This window comes from Chiloscyllium plagiosum, chromosome 1, assembly GCF_004010195.1.
Source record: "Chiloscyllium plagiosum isolate BGI_BamShark_2017 chromosome 1, ASM401019v2, whole genome shotgun sequence".
NCBI lineage: Eukaryota > Metazoa > Chordata > Chondrichthyes > Orectolobiformes > Hemiscylliidae > Chiloscyllium > Chiloscyllium plagiosum.
In genome coordinates, this window is record NC_057710.1 from 54,616,827 (window position 1) to 54,636,176 (window position 19,350).

Below are 19,350 nucleotides of genomic sequence, written 5' to 3' on the forward strand. Positions count from 1 at the left end.
GGGTGAGGGTGATAGGCCGGAGACGGTGTGGGGGCGGAGAGGTCGGGAAGAAGATTGCAGGTCAAGAGGGCTGAATCTGGGGGTTGGGACTGAGATAAGGTGGGGGGAGGGGAAATGAGGAAGCTGGAGAAATCTACATTCATCCCGTGTGGTTGGAGGGTTCCTCGGCGGAAGATGAGGAGCTCTTCCTCCAGGCATCGTGTGGCCAGGGTCTGGCGATGGAGGAGGCCAAGGACCTGCATGTCCTTGGCGGAGTGGGAGGGGGTGTTAAAGTGTTATCTCCTCTGCCCTAGTCATCTCCTCTGCCCTGAAGCTCTTCAGCCACGTCCTGAAGCACCCCTCACATCACAATAGATCCCAGAGTACTGTGTGCAATTCTGATCTCCCTGCTATAGGAAGGGTGTTGTGAAACTTGAAAGTGTTCCGAAAAGATTTACAAGGATGTTTCCAGGGTTGGAGGGTTTGAGCTATTGGGAGAGGCTGAATAGGTTGATGTTGTTTTTCCTGGAGCTTTGGAGGCTGATGGGTGACCATATAGAAGTTTACAAAATTGTGAAGCACATGGGTAGAGTAAATAGACAAGGTCTTTTCCCTGGGATAGGGGAGTCCAGAACTCGAGGGCATAGGTTTATAGTGAGAGGCGAAAGATATTAAAGGAACACAAGGGGCAACTTTTTCATGCAGAGGGTGGTGGTGTGTATGGAATGAGCTGCCAAAGGATGTGGTGGAGGCTGGGACAATAACAACATTTAAAAGGCATTTGGATGCGTATATGAATAGGATGGGTTTAGAGGGATATGGGCCAAGTGCTGCCAAATGGGATTAGATTAGTTTAGAATATCTGGTCAACATGGATAAAGTTGGATCAAAGGATCTGTTTCTGTGCTGTTTGTGTCTATAACTCTGTGACTCTAAGAGGCTTCAATGAATTTCCAACAATGATGTATACAGAGCTTGTCATGCATTGCAATTCAAGTGGAAAAGTTAATCCAAAGTTTAGCTACTCTTACTCAATTCATATGAGAATATTTGAAGAAAGGCCAACAATACTAGTTGAGACAAGAATAGACTGCAGACTTTGAAAAGTTACTTTCTATTGATGTTTCACCACAATACAGTGCAGGGCTAGTCACTTCAAAACTGTCGTTACATCATCCACAGGACAAGGAGGCTAGAAGTAGTCCTTATTGAAATGCAAACTGAGGGAACATAAAAATTGATCTATTTTACATTGAGGACTTTGACAAAGACTAAACAGAGGTAGATACCCATAGAGAAGGGAGCATGAGCAGTTACATCAGGATATGAAGCATTCATAGCCCACTGCATGGGACTGAATTTCCATGTCGGGATTGGCCTTTGGTAATATTATAGAGACTTAACCCTAATGTTAGGTCTGAAAATCTGGTTAAAGGACATGTAATCATAAGCTATGCTCTTCAGACAAACAGATCAGCTGAGATGTTACATTGCCAGTGTACATGAAGGGATATTTTGAAAGAATAGAGAGGGAAGTTTCACTCTCCGCATTTCTGCCACAAGACATCAAATGTTCAAACGTTAAAGATTAGTACAAACTGGAATTCTGACTAAACTCTCGATTTGATTTCGAAGCATAGAAAGCATAGAATAGGAGCAGAAGTAGTCCAGCTAGCCCTTCAAGTCTGCTCCGCCATTTAATATGATGATCCAAATCAATACCCTGTTCAAGGCTTTGCCTCATATCCTTTCCTCACTTTAGCCATAAGAACTATATCTATCTCCTTCTTGAAATCATGCAATGTTTTGTCTCAATTGCTTTCTGGGCAGAAATTTCGACATGCTTGGTGGGGAGGGGCTTCGGAAGGGGCGGCAGGTATGGGAGCCTGGTTAGCTTCATCGTTGTCCACGAGTTAAAGTAGGCTTTTAATCCTCTATCATTTCCTCAGTCACTATTAAGTTTAAATGCATCAGAACCCTCAGAAATCTCAAACTTTATGGAGCTTTATTGGAAAGTTCCAAATGCAGGGAATTTGCTCACCAGAATCTCCAATTCCCCCAGCATTTACTGTGTTGGGAATTCCACGTGGCTCTAAACTTCTATCAAGAATATCTGGGCCATGAATACATTTCAAAACAGGATGATAGTTGATTCAAGTGGTTTGACTGGGTGAAACATTAATATTCAGTAGGACCTCACTTTGGAAGCTCATTAAAATATTTTGATGGTCATTAAAGGGCTAAAGCCTTTAATTTTACTGAAATATGTAATTTCAGTGTTATTATTTTTAACAAAAGCACTTTCAGGAATGTCTTGTTCTTTTAAAGATCTTACTTTGAAATTAAGAGGAAATAAGTTCTCTGTTCTCTGTGGATTGTGGTTGGCTGCAGATCTGTATGGGTCTCTGTATTCACAGAAACTGATATTGATGAAATGTGAGGAACTGCCCACTTGCCCAAATTCTCTGATGTCCAAAGTTATTGCTGGATTTGTCTTCAACCAGATTTCCAAACATCTGCTACATAAATGTTTGTCCACTGTCCCTCCTCCTGCATATTACATGACCACTTTTCTCTAAGTTCTCCCGGTGCCTTGCTGACCCACCTTAAGGACTGGGATGATGCCATGCAGCATCAATAACTTGATCCCTACTCTGTGCCTATCTCCCCTCAGCTAACCCATTTCTGAAGCTTTCAAGCAGCTTCATGTATCCTCAGTTGGGAGGAGAGCAGGATTCCTGTCCCGTCTACTATCCTGTCCTGGTAAACATTTGAACACTGTTGAAACTTTATTGCTGGAACAGCACAGCTCTGTGCCTATCTCCCCTCAGCTAACCCATTTCTGAAGCTTTCAAGCAGCTTCATGTATCCTCAGTTGGGAGGAGAGCAGGATTCCTGTCCTGTCTACTATCCTGTCCTGGTAAACATTTGAACACTGTCCAGTAACTGACATGTCACCTGTACTAGCTGGTTTCCACAACATCCCCACCTCCTCCCTCCAACACCCTCACAGACCTGTCTCCCCCACCCCTCAACAATACCAACACCATAAGAAATACTTTAGAGGTATGTTACCCATCCTGTGAACAAAATTCCATTTGCAATTCTTTCTTATTTTTCCTATTTCCCTTATGTTTCTACATGTAATGGATGTCAGGACAAATTGACCTGACATTGTGTTTGATGGATGATCTCGGTTCAGTGTACATAGAGGAAAAATAGATCAGTTACATGCATGAGTTGGTTATCTGAGGAGTCATTTGAAGATAATAATAGGTTATAAGATAAAGCAATCCTCAGACTCGGTGCAAACTGCCTCCCAGCTTGTGTACTGACCTGCTAACAAGTTACCAACTGAGGATTGTATTCTCATCCAAATTGTTTATGTAAATGATGAACAACAGTGGACTCAGAACCGATCCTTGTGGCGTACCATTGGTCACAAGCCTTCAGTCTGAACAACAAAGGACTGTGGCTCAGTCGTCAGCACTGCTGCCTCACAGCACCAGGGACCTGGGTTCAATTTCGGCCTCAGACAACTGTCTGTGTGGAGTTTGCACATTCTCCCCGTGTCTGCGTGGGTTTCCTCCGGGTACTCCGGTTTCCTCCCACAATCCACAGATGTGCAAGCCAGGTGAATTGGCCATGCTAAATTGCCCATAAGTGTTAGGTGCATTAGTCAAAGGAAAACGGGTCTGGGTGGGTTACTCTTCGGCGGGTCGGTGCACACTTGTTGGACCGAAGGGCCTGTTCCCACACTGTAGGGAATGGAATCTAATCTAATCTAACAACCTTCTACCACCACCCTCTGTCTCCTATCTTCAAGCTAATTTTGTATCGAATTGGCTAGCTCTCCCTGGATCCCATGTGATCTAACTTTACTAACCAGTCTATCATGCAGAATCTTGTCGAAGGCCTTGATAAAGTCCATGTACATACCATTTACTGCTCTGCCTTCATCTATCTCCTTTGTCACTTCTTCAAAAAATTCAGGAGAAAGTGAGGACTGCAGATGCTGGAGATCAGAGTCAAAAAGCACAGCCAGTCAGGCAGCATCCGAGGAGCAGAAGAGTCGATGTTTCGAGCATAACCTCTTCATCAGGACAGCTCTGCAAAAACCTCAATCAAGTTCATGAGATATGATTCACATGCACAACCCATGCTTACTGTCCCTAATCAATCATTGCATTTCCAAATGCATGTAGATCCAATCTCTCTGAATCCCCTCCAGCATCTTACTCATCTGATGTCAGGCTCACTGGTCTGTAGTTCCCAGGCTTTTCCTTGTAGCCTTTCTTAAATAATGGCTCAGCATTAGCCACCTCCAATCTTCCAACACTTCTCCTCTTCCAGCTGTTGATGGTATAAACATCTCTGCTAAGGGGCCCACAATTTCTTCCCTAGATTCCCACAACATCCTGGGATACACTTGATCAGGTCCCAGGGCTTTATCTACTTTTATGCATTTTAAGAACTCCAGCACCTCCTCTTTTGTCATGTGGACTCTTTTAAGATGTCACTATTTATCTCCCTGAATTCTTTAGTTTCTATGTCACTGTCCACAGTAAATAATAACACAAAATATTTGTTTAGTATGTCTGTCATCTCGTGTGGTTCCACACATGTGTGGCTTTGTTGATCTTTAAGAGGCCCTATTCTCTCCCGAGTTACTCTCTTGCTCTTAATGTAGTTGTAAAATCTCTTTGGATTCTCCTTAACCTTATCTGCCAATGCTACTTTATGTCCTCTTTTCACCTTTTTGATTTCCATCTTAAGTGTACTCCTACATCCCCATATTTTTCAAGGAATTCACTTGATTCCAGCTGTCTATACCTGACAAATGCCTCCTCATTTTTCTTACCCAGAGCCTTAATATCTCTCATCATTCAGTGTTCTTTACTCCTGTCAGCCTTGTCCTTCACTCTAACAGGAACATGCTGTCCATGAACTCTCATCATCTCACTTTTGAAAGCCTCCCACTTTCAGACGTCCCTTTATCTACAAACAGCCTCCCCCAACCAAATTTGAAAGCTCCTGACTAATACTATCAAAATTGAGGCCTTGCCAATTTAGAACTTTAACCTATGGACCAAGCCTATCCTTTTCCATAACCATTTTAAAACTAATAGAATTATGGTCACTGGTTTCAAAGTGCTCCCTCACTAGCACTTGCTCAGTCACTTGCTCTGTCTTATCTCCCAAGAGGAGGTCGAACTTTGCTACCTTCTCTAGATAGATTGACCATAGTAAATGTGGGGTTATGGGGATAGGGTGGGATACTCTTCAGAGGGTCAGTGCAGACTTGATGGGCCGAATTGCCTCTATCCGCACTGGAGGGATTCTAAGATTCAATGTGGGGTGGATGAAGATTCATGTTGTGCTGCAGAATATGGTAGCCCAGGTTCCCCCAGAGCATATCTAAGTCTGTATTTATTTCTCATACATTCTGTAACAGCTACACCCAGCAGGACAATGCTGCAAGGCTTATGAATGTTTGAGGAATTTTAAATTGCATTATTATCTGTCCCACAAACAGCTTGAGGAATATTTTAATGATTTTTACATCTGCTCCCTCATTTATTTTGTGGATTCGTATCCTGCTGCAAATTCAGTCTTTTACTGATGAACTGCATGTGTCCAACAGACGAGTATGCAGGACTACATTCAATTTCAGTTGCTGCTCCCAAAAAATGAATCAAGAATTCCTATTTCATTGAATTTGTAGCCTTGTGTCATAACAGTGTTCTTTGCACCCTCATTCACTATAACTTTGCATTCTCTGTTGGTACACAGTCCCTGACAGCTTTAGTTTATCCCTCTATGGGGATGTATTTCAGTTTCCTTTTCTTTGACTGAATGGAATTGAGAAATGACTGGCTTGAAAGGAGATAAGATTGCACCATTCTAGTAGCAGAACATAGTCAATGTTTCACTACCTATGTATCAATGTGCACTGATAAGAAAATAGAAGCAGACCACTGCAGTCCTCTACAATTGAGAACAATTGTCAATACTTTATAGATCAACAAAATTAGAACAGCAAAACTAACTTATCTTCTGACATTGTAAATGAGTTGACTGGCAGGATTGCATTATTGGACACTACAGAATATGAAACATTCTAGGCAGAGTGACTTTGTTAGCCAAGGGTTTAAATCAAAGAGACAGAAGTACAGGCAGGAACATAATGAGTTCTACTCTCCTCTCCTGAATAGTCTTACGTTCATGCTAAGCAAAGAGACACGGTTTGTATTTAAAAAGGTAAAAACAATGACTGCAGATGCTGGAAACCAGATTCTGGATTAGTGGTGCTAGAAGAGCACAGCAGTTCACGGTTTGTATTTAAGCCAGCTGTAGACAAAGGTCCGAAACCAGAATACTGCAGATGCTAGAAATTTAAATGAAAGCAGAAAATGCTGGAAGCATTCAGCAGCCTCTGTGGAGAGAGAAACAAATTTAACATTTCAGGCTGTGACCTTTCATCAAAGAGAGGCAAAGACCTTTAGTTCTGTTGCCAGCAGGAATGATTCTTATACAGGTGCTTCACTGGATTTTTGGTCACAAATCTATAGAGGTAAAGCTCATAAGGTCCTAGGGAGTGTTGCTGAACAAAGAGATCTTGGAGTGCAGGTTCATAGCTCCTTGAAAGTAGAGTTACAGGTAGATAGGATAGTGAAGAACGCATTTGGTATACTTTCCCTTATTGGTCAGAGTATTGAGTACAGGAGCTGTGAGGTCATGTTGTGGCCTAACATTGGTTAGTCCACTTTTGGAATATTGCATGCAAATCTGGTCTCCTTCCTATCGGAAAGATGTTGTGAAACTTGAAAGGGTTCAGAAAAGGTTTACACAGATGTTGTCAGGGTTGGAGGATCTGAGCTACAGGGAGAGGTTGAATAGGCTGGGGCTGTTTTCCCTGGAGCATCAGAGGCTGAGGGATTTATAAAATCATGAGGGGCATGGATAGGATAAACAGATAAAGTCTTTTCCCTGGAATGGGGGAGTCCAGAACTAGAGGGCAAAGGTTTAGAGTGAGAAGGGAAAGTTATAAAATAGACCTAAGGGGCAACGTTTTCACACAGAGGGTAGTACATATATGGAATGGGTTGCCAGAAGAAGTGGTGGAGGCTAATACAATTGCAACATTTAAAAGACATCTGGAAGGGTATATGAAAATTAAGTGTTTGACGGGATATGGGCTGGTTGCTGGCAGGTGGGACTAGATTGGTTTGGGGTATCTAGTCAGCATGGATGAGTTGGACCGAAGGGTCTGTTTGCGTGCTGTACATCTCTATGAAGGAGTCTGGGTAATCCAAGATGGAGAATGGTAAAAATTTCTGGCTGTAACAGCCGCTCCTTTTTTGAGTATTTCAGGTGCTGGAGGTGATTTCCTTGAATTCCATTTACAGTTTTATATGCTGGTTCATTGTTTTGGAACTTTGGGGGAAAAAGTCAAAACAACAGCAATGTTAAAAGGGAGAAGAACAGACAAAGGAAGCACATGGTGAGGTCAGTGCAGGACAGAAAGAGCGAAAGAAACTGAGACCAGAGTGTATCTGCACAGTTGCTGCCTTTGCTGTTTGAATTCACGTATCGCTGGACATTGGAGTGCATCTGGGAAAATTAACAAACAGTGAAATTCACAACTGACCTTGGCGGAACTGTTTGGGCAAAGTTCACAATACAAAATCCGATAAGTTAATTGTTTTAAGTGGCCTCCAGCAAGTCTGCAGAAGTGAGTAGAGTTTTTTGATTTTTTTTTAATATATGTCTCTTGATTAAAATTAAAATATAACCCATAACTATTAATTTAAACTGTGGCAGTGTTTCATAGAGGAATAAGGCAGTGTTATTTTCTGGGTCTGTAGATTGTGAACGAGCAAAAATGGCCTTTAGTAGAGTGATATGTGCTTCTGTCAGATGTCGGAGTTGAAAGAGAGTTAAAGGGTTACTGCGGATTATATCTGCAATAAACGCTGTTGGTTGTGAATATTATCATTTAGAATGGATAGGTTGGAGAGACAGAAGCAATGAGGATTTTGCAACAGCAACAGTATGTGTTGGATGGCAGTTATAAGAAGAGGGGATTGTCTCAGATACAGTCACATAGATGGGTTAACTCCAGGAAAGGTAAGAGAGGTAGGTACTTAGTGCAGGGGACTTCTGTGGCTATACCCGATTCAAACAGGTATGCTGTTTTGGAAAATGTAGGGGGTGCTGGATTCGCAGGGGAGCGTAGCACGAACAGCCAAGTTTCTGATATTGAGACTGGCTCTAATGTAACAAGAAGTACGTCGGGTTCCAAGAGATCAATTGTGTTAGGGGACTCTCTAGTCCAAGGTACAGACATACGTTTCTGTGGCCAGCAGCGAAAAAGCAGAATGGTGTGTTGCTTCCTTGGTGCCAGGATCAAGGTTGTCTCAGAGAGGGAGCAGAATGGTCTCAAGGTGGAGAGGGGCCAGCAAGAGGTCATTGTCCACATTGGAACCAAAGACAGGAAGAGAAGAGGTTGAGATTCTGAAGGGAGATGACAGAGAGTTAAGCAGAAATTTAAAAAGGAGGTCCTCGAAAGTAGTAATATCTGGAATGCTCCGGGTGCTATGAGCTAGTGAGGGCAGGGATAGGAGGATAGAGCAGATGAATGCATGGCTGAAGAGCTGGTGTATGGGAGAAGGATTCACATTTTTGGATCATTGGAATCTCTTTTGGAGTAGAAGTGACCTGTACAAGAAGGATGGATTGCACCTAAATTGGAAGGGGACTAATATATCAGCAGGGAAATTTGCTAGAGCTCAGGAGGATTTAAACTAGTAAGTTGGAGGGGTGGGACCCAAGGAGATAGTAAGGAAAGAGATCAATCTGACACTTGAGAACAGAAGCGAGTCAAGCAGTCAGGGCAGGCAGGGACATGGTAGGACCAATAAATTAAATTGCATTTATTTCAATGCAAGGGGCCTGACAGGGAAGGCAGATGAACTCAGGGTATGGCTAGGAACATGGGACTGGGATATCATAGCAATTACAGAAACATGGCTCAGGGATGGGCAGTACTGGCAGCTTAATGTTCCAGGATACAAATGCTACAGGAAGGATAGAAAGGGAGGCAAGAGAGGAGGGGAGTGGCATTTTTGAGAAGGGATAGCATTACAGCTGTGCTGAGGGAGGATATTCCTGGAAATACATCCAGGGAAGGTATTTGGGTGGAACTGAGAAATAAAAAAGGGACGATCACCTTATTGGGATTGTACTATAGACCTGCTAATAGTCAGAGGGAAATTGAGAAACAAACTTGTAAGGAGATCTCAGCTATTTATAAGAATAATAGGGTGGTTATGGTAGGGGATTTTAACTTTCCAAACATCGACTGGGACTGCCATAGTATTAAAGGTTTAGATGGAGAGGAATTTGTTAGGTATGTGCAAGAAAATTTTCTGACTCAGTATGTGGAAGTACCGACTAGAGAAGGTGCAAAACTTGACCTACTCTTGGGAAATAAGGCAGAGCAGGTGACTGAGGTGTCAATAGGGGAGCACTTTTGGGGCCAGCGACCATAATACTATTAGATTTAAAATAGTGATGGAAAAGGATAGACCAGATCTAAAAGTTGAAGTTCTAAATTGGAGAAAGGCCAATTTTGACGGTATTAGGCAAGAACTTTCTAAAGCTAATTGGGGGCAGTTGTTCACAGGTAAAGGGACGGCTGGAAAATGGGAAGCCTTCAGGAATAAGATAACGAGAATCCAGAAAGGTATATTCCTGTTATGGAGAAAGGAAGGGCTGGTAGGTATAGGGAATGCTGGATGACAAAAGAAATTGAGGATTTGGTTAAGAAAAAGAAGGAAGCATATGTCAGGTACAGACAGGATAGATTGAGTGAATCCTTAGAAGAGTATAAAGGAAGTAGGAGTATACTTAAGAGAGAAATCAGGAGAGCAAAAAGTGAACATGAGATAGCTTTGGCAAATAGAATTAAGGAGTATCCAAAGGGTTTTTACAAATACATGAAGGACAGAAGGGTAACTAGGGAGAGAATAGGGCCCCTCAAAGATCAGCAAGGCGGCCTTTGTGTGGAGCCACAGAAAATGGCCCCAAATTGAGTATTTTGCATCAGTATTTGCTGTGGAAAAGGATATAGAAGATACGGAATGTAGGGAAATAGATGGCGACACCTTGCAAAATCTCTATATTACAGAGTAGGAAGTGTTGGATATCTTGAAACTCATAATGGTGGATAAATCCCCAGGACCTGATCAGGTGTACCCTAGAACTCTGTGGGAAGCTAGGAAAGTGATTGCTGGGCCTCTTGCTGAGATATTTGTACCATTGATAGTCACAGGTGAGGTGCCAGAAGACTGGAGGTTGGCTAACGTGGTGCCACTATTTAAGAAGGGTGGTAAGGACAAGCCAGGGAACTATAGGCCAGTAAGCCTGACGTCAGTAGTGGGCAAGTTGTTGGAGGCAATCCTGAGGAACAGAATGTACATGTATTTCAAAAGGCAAGGACTGATTAGGGATAGCTTCCCATGGCTTTGTGCGTGGGAAATCATGTCTCACAAACTTGATTGAGTTTTTTGAAGAAGTAACAAAGAGGATTGATGAGGGCAGAATGGTAGATGTGATCTATATGGACTTCAGTAAAGCGTTCGACAAGGTTCCTCATGGAAGACTGGTTAGTAAGGTTAGATCTCACAGAATACAGGGGGAACTAGCCATTTGGATACAGAACTAGCTCAAAAGTAGAAGGCAGACGTGGTGGTGGAGGGTTGTTTTTCAGACTGGAGGCCTGTGACCAGTGGAGTGCCACAAGGATTGGTGCTGGGTCCTCTACTTTTTGTCATTTACATAAATGATTTGAATGTGAGTGTAAGAGGTACAGTTAGTAATGTTGCAGATGGCATCAAAATTGGAGGTGTAGTGGACAGCAAAGAAGGTTACCTGAGATTACAAGATCTTGATCAGATGGGGCAATGGACTGAGAAGTGGCAAATGGAGTTTAATTCAGATAAATGTGAGGTGCTGCATTTTGGGAAAGCAAATCTTAGCAGGGCTTATACACTTAATGATAAGGTCCCAGGGAGTGTTACTGAACAAAAAGACCTTGGAGTGCAGGTTCATAGCTCCTTGAAAATGGAGTCGTAGGTAGATAGGATAGTGAAGAAGGTGTTTATTATGCTTTCTTCTGTTGGTCAGAGTATTGGTTACAGGAGTTGGGAGGTCATGTTGCGGCTGTACAGGACATTGGTTATGCCATTGTTGGAAAATTGCATGCAATTCTGGTCTCCTTCCTATCAGAACGATGTTGTGAAACTTGAAAGGGTTCAGAAAAGATATACAAGGATGTTGCCAGGGTTGTAGGATTTGAGCTATAGGAAGATGCTGAACAGGCTGGGGCTGTTTTTCCTGGAGCATCGGAGGTTGAGGGGTGATCTTATAGAGGTTTACAAAATCATGAGGGGTATGGATTGGGTAAATAGACAAAGCCTTTTCCCTGGAGTCGGAGAGTCCAGAACTAGTGGGCATAGGTTTAGGTTGAGAGGGGAAAGATATAAAAGAGACCTAAGGGGCAACCTTTTCACACAGAGGGTGGTACATGAATGGAATGAGCTGCCAGAGAAAGTGGTGGAGGCTGGTACAATTGCAACATTTAAAAGGCATTTGGATAGGTATATGAATAGGAAGTGTTTGGAGAGATATGGGCCGGATGCTGGCAGGTAGGACTAGATTGGGTTGGGATATCTGGTCAGCATGGACGGGTTGGACCGAAGGGTCTGTTTCCATGCTATACATCTCTATGACTCCATGACTCTGTGACTCTGTGGCTCTATGACTCTACTCTCAGACCACTACATACAAATGTTGATGTTCAATGGCCCTTACAAAGCCAATTTTTCTTGATTTGAGGTCTAGGGACCCTTGTGCCAGTCTGACAGGTCGGTTGGCTTTGGAGAATACCTTGGGTACCGTGGACAACAGTAAGCAAATGGGTAATTGGCCAAGGTCATATTCATTCCTCTGTTCACCTGCACATCCCCTGTTCCTCAACATCATGTGCTCCAGTTCCTGCTTTCCTCATTTTTAGTTTTCCCTCCTATTGCCCTCACCAGGTTCTGAATCCACAGTGGCTTTGTTCTCCATTGCCCTGAATTACCTGCTCTCTCCATACATATACTTTCTGCAGAATCTGCTGTTTCTGAGCTTTTGTGTTTTCCAAGCTTTTGTTGAGGGTTCATCAACTGCAGTAAGGAACACAGAAACATAGATTGTAGGAGCTGGAGTAAGCCTCTTTGAGCCTGCTCTACCTTTCAGTTAGATCATGAGCAGGCATATGCAGCTCATTGATAAGTGTCAGTAAATACCTGGTTTCTTAAAGACATGATAAAATCATTTTTATTTGATCCATTACTTAATGAGTCAATTTGAATCGTTCAGGGATTTGGCAATGGGAGTAGTTGTGTTCTATTCTGTCATGACTAATTCACTTCAACAGAGTGCTACAAGCAAAAAGATTGAAGGTGCAGGAATGCAAATAACTTATTTTTGTTACACTAATGACACAAGACCATAAGGCATTGGAGCAGATGTAGGACATTCAGCCTGAGCCTGCTCTACCACTTATTAAAATCATGGCTGATCTGAAAATCTTCAATCACTGGACCACTAGCTGATACACTTCTAGCACAGGGGTGGTAATCTACAACTGAATCAAGGATTAGATTAGACTCCCTACAGTGTGGAAACAGGCCCTTCGGCCCAACAATTCCACACCGACCCTCCGAAGAGCAACCCACCTCCCTCTGACAAATGCACCTAACACTATGGGCAATTTAACATGGCCAATTCACCTAGCCTGCACATCTTTGTGACTGTGGGAGGAAACCGGAGCACCCAGAGGAAATCCATATAGACACAGGAAGAATGTGCAAACTCCACACAGACAGCCACCCAAGGCTGGAATTGAACTTGGGACCCTGGTGCTGTGAGGCAGCAGAGCTAACCACTGTGCCACCGTGCAGCCCAACATGTGGATCACTCAGTATCTGGCACTAATGGATCATGGTAATTAAGAAATCCCATAATCCAACAGAATTGAACTTTACCTGCTTTTAGGGGCTCCTTTTCATTCAATTAACTCATTTAATAATCTTGTCTGTAATTTTGTTAATGTGTTGGGTATTTTGATTTACACAGAGGAATTAGAAGAATTCATCAATATCCTCAATAATTATCAGCCTTCTATCAATCTGAAATCCAAGGTACAGAAGAAAAGCTTTAATTTTCTAGTCTTCGCAGTATTAAAATTTGCACACGACAATAGACAGAACAATCCTTTTTCGTCAAAATAGCTGATACACTTATCTACACACACAAAAAAATCACTCTAAGCACTTGTTCCTCTGAATGTTGAGATTACAGCTAAAGTGTTTCATCATATGTAAAACATTTTGGAAAATTTATCCAGGCATTACCATTTTTACTGCACTGCAGATTCAAGTCTCAGTATTAAATTTTTAAAATTAGACAAAGCGAAAAAAGCATCTACTACATTATTCCATATATAGTAACTCCTGAACTTATGTAGCCTTAAACTTCATTTTCAATGAAGTAATTAAGTCAGTGATATCAAGTTTATCTGATTCCCAGTTAGCTAAATATTTCTTTGTTGGCAGGTTTAAAGCTGTTTTCTCTCACCTTTACAGCCTCCCTCACCACTCTTTCTTGCAGCCTACTCCTTCCCCTATTTTCTTCACACCGTTCTCGCTACCACTGCCTCACTCCCACCCCTCTTGCAGCATGATCATCATCACACTCATTCTTGTAGCTTCCTCCTCATCCACTCCTCTTGTAGGCTTCTTCTTCCACACCATTTTTCTTGTAATATCTCCTCAAGGACATTTCTCCCTCACCTTAGACTGGGCAAATGAATCTGTGGCCATTAGTAAAACTCATGGACCACCCTTCTGAAAAAGCCTTATCTTACAGTCCTCAGGAAAGGTTATGACCCATGGCTCATTTTTTTTTCTCTTTTTTTTAATTGTAAAACTCCCTTTTTTTTCTCTTTTTTTTTAACCCCCACACTACCACCTAAGTGCGGTAGTGCTTATTTTTTCCCCAGCACCCATGGTGTGTGTGTATACGTGTGAGACACAGTGAAAGACACAAAGTGCACGAATCTTTATTCAAATTCCACCACCAGGAAGATAGGAAAACACCCGGGTGGCCAGTGACAAACACTGCCCTTCACATCAAAGGGCAGTGCTGTGTGATCAAAAACAGTGAAGGGGAGGGTAGGGACTAAATCAAAATAGAGTTGGAGGGAGAAATAATGCACTCCACTCCCTGCGGCGCCCACCTCTCCCTGAACAACTCCAGGGACCCATGGCTCATAATGCCTAATTGCTCATTGCTATCATGGGCTATTGGTCCCCTGTGTCAGCTGCTGGCAGGCCCATTGTTAACCTATCAGCAGTAGGCACAGGAGGGAATCAGCCTGTGATTGGAGGAGCTGATCCTCACTGCTTCAATGCATTCAATTTATGGGGACAGCTTTCATTGATTGATCACCTTCATGACTGAACTTTGCCAAATATTCAGGGGATGTACTGTCCCCATGAATTTTGAGCTCTGATTTGAGATGCGGATGGTGCCTGTACCTATCCATCCATCAAAATAATGTCTTCCCTTTGGAGATAAGCTAAGTTTATTTATATGTGAAAAGTAATAATTCAGTACCAAAATAACTCATTTATCTGCCTTTGCTGTAACATTCCATGAAATTTTTAAAAATTATTTCATGTTTTTTAGGTAAGGTCAGTGTTTGTTGTTCATTTCTAATTGCCCTTGAGCTTAGTGGTATGTCAAGACATTCAGAAGGTAGTTAAAGATCAACCAAATGGCTATGGGTTACGTACAGGCTAGTTTGCAGAAAGACTTCTCCAAAAGCCATGAGTGGAGTAATAGTTTTACAACAATTTCATCCCAGAATATTTGTTTCATTATTATTTGTGCTTAAATTACCCCGGCTGCTCTTGTAGGGTTTGTACCACGTTCCCAGAGTATTGACTAGATTGATAATCTAGTGACATTGCCAGTATACCAGTGACTTTCCCCTCCACAATCATTCATTGACTGAATGTGCCAGAGTCTAGTAGCTATTAAGAACACTTCGCAAATCATGTTTAGGCAGAGGCTTAATTGGTTAATTACAATAGCAATTTCATTAAATTTTGTGTTTCTTACCATAGTGAAAGTGCACGGAAGCTGTTGTCAGCTCTTCAACAATATTATGTGTTATTTCAATTATGTTATTGCCTTTACTTCTTTTATTAAGTATATCACAAAGAAAAACCTTTTAGCTTATTGTGTTCACTTGGGCATCCATATGAGAAGCCTTCAATTCATAGACTACTTCAAACATGCCCTCTTGTGACATAAAATTTGAAATCGTCACAAGCCTCAACTTGGTTCACATCTGGATTTCCTGTTTGCAGAATCACTCTCTTGGCAAGGACGATATTGAAAGTGCAAGTGCTAAACCTCTTCAATTTTACATTGATTAAAATTGATGGACATAATAATATGAGTTCCACTCATCAATATTTTTATCAGCGTAATTAGGATGCTGACTATAGGCCAGTGAGCCTGACATCGGTAGTGGGCAAGTTGTTGGAGGGAATCCTGAGAGACAGGATGTACATGCATTTGGAAAGGCAAGGACTGATTAGGGATAGTCAACATGGCTTTGTGCATGGGAAATCATGTCTCACAACCTGGATCGGGTTTTTTGAGGAAGTAACAAAGAGGATTATTGAGGGCAGAGCGGTAGATGTGATCTATATGGATTTCAGTAAGGCGTTCGACAAGGTTCCCCGTGGGAGATTGACTAGCAAGGTTAGATCGCACGGAATACAGGGAGAACAAGCCATTTGGAAACAGAACTGGCTCAAAGGTAGAAAACAGAGGGTGGTGGTGGAGGGTAGTTTTTCAGACTGGAGGCCTGTGGCCAGTAGAGAGCCACAAGGATTGGTGCTGGATCCTCTACTTTTTGTCATTTATATAAATGATTTGGATGCAAGCATAAGAGGTACAGTTAGTAAGTTGGCAGATTATACCAAAATTGGAGGTGTAGCGAACAGCAAAGAAGGTTACCTGAGATTACAACAGGACCAGAATAGCTAATGGGCAGAGAAGTGGCAGATGGAGTTTAATTCAGATAAATGCGAGGTGCTGCATTTTGGGAAAGCAAATCTTAGCAGGACATATACACTTAATGGTAAAGTCCTAGGGAGTGTTGCTGAACTTAACAGGACGTATAAACTTAATGGTAAGGTCCTAGGGACTGCAGGTTCATAGATCCTTGAAAGTGGAGTTGCAGGTAGATAGGATAGTGAAGAAGGCGTTTGGTATACTTTCCTTTATTGGTCAGAGCATTGAGTACAGGAGTTGGGAGGTCATGTTGTGGCTGTACAGGACATTGGTTAGGCCACTGTTGGAATATTGCGCGCAGTTCTCATCTCCTTCCTATCTGAAAGATGGTGTAAAACTTGAAAGGGTTTAGAAAAGATGCACTAGGATGTTGCCAGGGTTGGAGGATTTGAGCTATAGGGAGAGGCTTAACAGGCTGGGGCTGTTTTCCCTGGAACGTCGGAGGCTGAGGGATGACCTTACAAAATTATGAGGGGCATGGATAGAGTAAATAGACAAAATCTTTTCCCTGGGGTCAGGGAGTCCAGAGCTAGAGGGCATAGGTTTAGGGTGAGAAGGGAAAGATATAAAAGAGACCTAAAGGGCAACTTTTTCACACAGAGGGTGGTACGGGTATGGAATGAGCTGCCAGAAGAAGTGGTAGAGGCTGGTACAATTGCAACAGTTAAGAGGCATTTGGATAGGTATATGAATAGGAAGGGTTTGGAGGGATATGGGCCGGGTGCTGGCAGGTGGGACTAGATTGGGTTGGGATATCTGGTCGGCATGGATGGGTTGGACCGAAGGATCTGTTTCCATGCTATACATCTCTGACTCTATGACTCTAACACGTTGTTCTTTGCAGTGATTCATTTTGTTAATTAAGTAAAATATTCTTGTTAAGTGCCTTATTTTTTGCAGTATGACTATTCTCCACTTTAGTGCCTTGGAAATGTTCAGTTCCCTGATGCTGTGGGAATTAGTCTCAATGTCTATACTTGAACTCTTAAACCTTAATCTAACATTGAGTATGCTGAAAAGAGAGATTTTTGTCAACACTTTTAATCTTTCACATATCAAGACAAATACAAGAATGTCAAATATCAAAGATCATAACAATTGATTGTCTAGAAGAAAAGAGTGTTGATTGATGGGAAAGTCATATCAGACTTGAGAAAAGCAATACCACCATCAGCATGTTCCATTCCAAGCCACTCACCATCCTGACTTGGAAATGTAAAACCATTCCATCAAAGTCGCTGGGTCAAAATCTGAAATTCCCTCAGCTAAGGGCACTGTGTGTCTACCTTCTGCATTTGGATTGCAGCTATTCAAAAAGGCAGCTCATCATCACCTTCTCAATAAATGAGATGGGATGGGCAATAAATGTTGGCCAGCCAGCTGCATCCATGTCCCAAAAGTGAATAAAATACAGAGAACCATAAGCCCCTCAAGATCCCAACTGATTTGTAAAAGGTGCACAACTTGAATAGATTCATTTTGTTTGCAGTGAGCAATCTTAAAATGGTTGTTGGTAAAGCTTTAGACTCACAGGTTGATCAGCATTAGTTCCAATCAGATTTAGCAGCAGATGTTTTGTTTTGGCTTTGCAAGCAGAAGTAGGTTGAGTGCAGTCAGTACTCTGCCCGCTTTAAATACCAAAAGAAACAGGATAATTGATTCAATTGGCCAACTGTTGGGAAATACAGCCTTTGTAACATGCATTACAGTAGCACTGAAATCTGAAATTCATACAATGTATGACTTGATTGTTTGGTAAGAAAAACATCTTTTTAGACTGGTGACAGCATCTTATTAGTGGAAAATGACAATCGTACAGCCACTGCTGAGAAACTGTGTGAAATGCTTTGCTTAACTTGTTGTTCAGATTTTTGACATGCATTGCCTTTTCAAAATAATTTGAGTTCAGCCAGGCAATGTTTAAGTTCAAACATGGTGGCTTGACCCACTTTTGAGTCTGTTCTGTTGTCCTGCACAAAATCATACCAGAAACAGGGATATATGCAAATGGCCACAAATCAGATACCAAAATGTTGGTGAACGCAAGATTTGATGAGAGGCAAGAACTGAGGGAGATCAATATTAATTGATGGTGCCGGGAAAAATTGAGGGGGTTGAAGGCAGATAAATCCCCAGGACCTGATAATCAACATCACAGAGTACTTAAGGAAGTAGCTCTAGAAATGGTCATCTTCCAAGATTCTATAGACTCTGATACAGTCCCTCCAGATTGGAGGGCAGCTAATGCCATGCCATTATTCAAAAAAGGAGGCACAGTGAACCCTGGGAGTTATAGACCTGTAAGCCTAACATCGATAGTGGGGAAAATTCTAGAATCCATTATCAAATACTTTATAACAGAGCATGAAGAAAGCATTGGCAGGATCAGACAGAGTTAGCACTGATTACAAAGGGGAAATCATGCTTGATAAATCTATCGGAATTGTATGAAGACGCAACTAGTAGAGTTAACAAGGGGAGCCAGGCGACATCATACATTTCGGAAAGTGTTTGACAAAGTCCCGCGTAAGAGATTATTGTGTAAGATTAAGGCACATGGGAAGTGCATTTAGATGGATAGAGCAATTTTTGGCAGAGAGAAAAGAAAGAGGAGGAATTAATGGGTCCTTTTCAAATTGGCAGGCAGTAACTAGTGGAGTGCCACAGGGATTGGTGCTGGGACACCAGCTATTCACAAATTATATTAATGATTTGGATGAGGGAATAAAATGTAACATCTCAAAGTTTGCAGATGATACCAAGTTGGGTCGGAGGGTGAACTGTGACGAGGATGCAGAGATCCTCCCGCGTGATCTGGACAGGTTGGGTGAGTGGGCAAATCAATGGCAGGTACAGTACAATTTGGACAAGTGCAAGGTTATTCACTTTGGAAGCAAAAACAAGAAGGCAGATTATTATCTGAATGGCTGTAAACTGGGAGAGGGGAGTGTGCAACGGGTGTCCTTGTGCACCAGTTACTGAAGGCGAGCATGCAGGTGCAGCAGGAAGTAAAGAAGGCAAATGGTATGTTAGCCTTCATTGTGAGAGGTTTCGAGCGCAGGAGCAGGGATGTGTTGTTGCAGTTATACAGGGCTTTGATGAGGCTGCACTTATATATTGTGGGCAGTTTTGGTCTCCTTTTCTGAAGAAGGATGCTCTTGCTCTCAA